Genomic DNA, 3,139 nt, shown 5'->3' with positions numbered 1-3,139 from the left:
TTAGCCTACAAAGTTCAGTAGGTTTAATCTAGTTTATAGGAATTGTACAAATTTTTGCTTGGCAAAGGAGCTGTTTGTTTGAATTATCTAAGTGAATTATCTTGCCACCTTAATTACCTCAAAAAACACCCTAAGTTATTATATTCAAGAAGAATTCATCTCATTTACCATGAAATGTCCATAATACAAGTTTTCCACGCAGTGCCACAGAAATTTAATAATGTAAATGCTTAGTCAAATCTTATCTGAATCTCTTGGTCTGTAAAGCTGGACAAGAAATCTCACAAGAATATGCTCTTCAGTGAACTTTCTGGTACTTCCTGCTTTTAATTTGGCCAAAAATACTGCATAGAAAAGTGCAACACAGCACTTTTTCTCCCAGCTGGAGTTAGGAAATGCAGGGTATGAAAAGTGAAAAACAGAGAGTAGAGGAAAATGATCCAAATTTTTCCAAAACCTCTGAAAAATGTTTTAATTGAACTGGTGTGTTGAACTGGAACTATTAATGACTGAACCCCCAATGGGAGGATTTATAAAAAATAAGTGAGTGTTAATATCCAGATTTACAGTGTGTATGATTTGAAAATGTATTTTGTACCAGCACCCATACCGGATGATAAATGTCAAATTAAGGAATAAATACTGTACGGGATGTAACTGCTGGCAGTTTATACCCTATGTATGTGTACATATATATGCAGGCATTTAAAGACACAGTCATGCAGCTCCACCTTTCAGCGAAAGAAAGATTAAAGACTGTTTAACAGTTACTGAAATGCAGTTCAGTTGAACATTAATATTTTGAAGATGTTAACCTTAGAGATGCTGAGGCTAACTTGGAGTGCAAAAGCTTTGTGTACAGAAAACTGATCAAAGCTTTGTCCTCATCATTACTAAAAATATTTTGTCTTGTGATTAGCATACACTAAAAAGTAGAGGCAACAGCACGGGTATCAAAGCACTGAAACTGATCTGCTATATGTATTTTTATATTGCACAAAATCAGAGCCTCTAGTCAATTGCAAAACAAAACTGCACAAGCTGAAAAAAACTGGCAAGTGCTACTGTAACTTACAATGTTCGTATGCATTTTGTATGCTTATATACTGTTACAGGTCCCAAGACACAATATTCTGTTAGAATCAGCACAGAACTCAAATAGCTATACAATTGAGAGGCAAGTTAAACAGAAACAAAAAGCTGATCCAAAAAAATTTCCAGACATGGTGTCACCTGATCCTCCATAGGGGCAATAGTTGTTTTTACTAAGGTGGTCCAATGAACAGCTGAAAAGGTCAGAGTGTGGATTAACATTTTTTTGATTTCCCATGGAGTCTTCTAAATCCATGCTTGCAAAGGGTATCTGGCAAAGCTTTCTATATGAAATTGATACTGCCTCAATGATTTTTCCCTCAACTGAATTAAAAAAAAAAGTCTATCTCAATAAAGTAGGTATGTCGGAATATGTACAAATGTAGCAAACAGAAGGTTCAGAGAATTATCAACCCTTGACAGTTAAATAGACTGAGAAATACAAATGTCAGGTGTTATGTACATGCATTAAAAAAAAAAACAAACGGAAATTAAATGATAAATGGTTTGCAGTTCTCTGAAAATGGCTCTTCGAGTTTCAATTTTCCAAGCACTGTGCTAAGGCAACATCAGAGGATTAACTAATTATTTTGTTCTGTACGGAAGAATATGGGGAACATGCTAAAAACATTAGCTGCTCATTTTTATTTTTATTTTTTCTAAATAGCCATTTTATACTGGAAAGAAGTAATACGAAGAGCTTTGCACTTGGCAAGATCATTCCAATCCTTGGTAAATAGTTTTTAGTTCTTAAAGAACCAGAGTATTAAAACCAACGATCCTGGCTTCTGAATTAACTACAGAAGAAAAGAATTTCTGCCCTCTGCCCCTTTGGGTTTTAATCAATTTTAAATAAAGAAGTCTCAGTCAAAATGCACCTGCACATATCTAACGCAAATTGCCTTTGTCAATATGGGTACTGAGTATAGTGTATGATATTCTGCATAGCTAGGTGCTATGCAAAGCTTTGCTCTGAGAGTGTACAGAAAAAAAATAAATCTGCTTCAGTTTCACTACACATCCAAAAGGATAGCAGTGTCCCAGTCCATTCCTTCCTCTCAGACCCACAAAGATTTGTAGCTGTGTCTGAGAGCCAGTTAAACCTCCCATTAAGCCTGTACTCTCTGGTCAAACTATGGATACGAGATGAACAAAGTGCTGTATCTTGAAACATCCTCTGGTCTGCTTATTTTAAAGTTCAAGCACACACCAGTCAAGAGTGGAACCTATGAGGAACTTTATATTCATCTTTTAGGTACATTTTGGTGGCAGTTGGAAAGCAAAATTTCTCAAGGATAAGAAATGATGAAAAATGAATAATGGTCTTACTTTTAAAAAGGTGACTGTAATCTCGCTTTTTGCTCTCCTAATTCTGAACTGGTTGTATGTGTCCAGCATAAACAGGGACAAACAAAAGAATGTTTTAAAATCTAACTACTGCTAATAAGGATGGCTGTGATTCTGTAAGGAGCTGTTACACTAGCTGAACATCTTGATATCACTTCACTTGCAAAAGCATGCAAAAAGGATACTGAAGGCAGGAGTTGTCTCTGCCTTTTACTCTTTCCTCTTTTACTTCATGTCTGGGTCTTGTATGGAAGGGACAAGAAAAAATATGCTTCTAGAAAGCAGAATGTCTTTGATTTTCCTGTAAAAGGCCAGAAGTAAAAGGCTGTAAACAGAAAAAAAACATATGCTGTTTCACATACTTGGAAGTAAATCCCTCTGTCGTCTTAAGAGAAATAATACTTCTTAAAATTATCATTCTGATTACACCATTAGCTTTTTCACTGTTAGTGGTAACTATTTTATTCATCAAATACATTCACAGACACCATTTTATGACAGCACATTATTGCATTTCTTTCTTATAAGATAGTGATGGTCGGGAAAGTTAATACAGAGACAGGTGTTCTTTCTGTAGGTACTCTGGACAATTTCAAAGTATTTGAGCCGTGTTAACTGAGCAAGATTGCCAGACTGAGATTGCTGGATACAAAATCTCTTAAAAAAAAAATGCTTTTAAAAATTCATTTCACACCAAATA

The sequence above is a fragment of the Aquila chrysaetos genome, chromosome 17 (assembly GCF_900496995.4).
Source record: "Aquila chrysaetos chrysaetos chromosome 17, bAquChr1.4, whole genome shotgun sequence".
In the NCBI taxonomy this organism is placed as follows: domain Eukaryota; kingdom Metazoa; phylum Chordata; class Aves; order Accipitriformes; family Accipitridae; genus Aquila; species Aquila chrysaetos.
The sequence above is the reverse complement of the archived record's forward strand: the minus strand, read 5'-3'. Positions refer to the sequence as shown.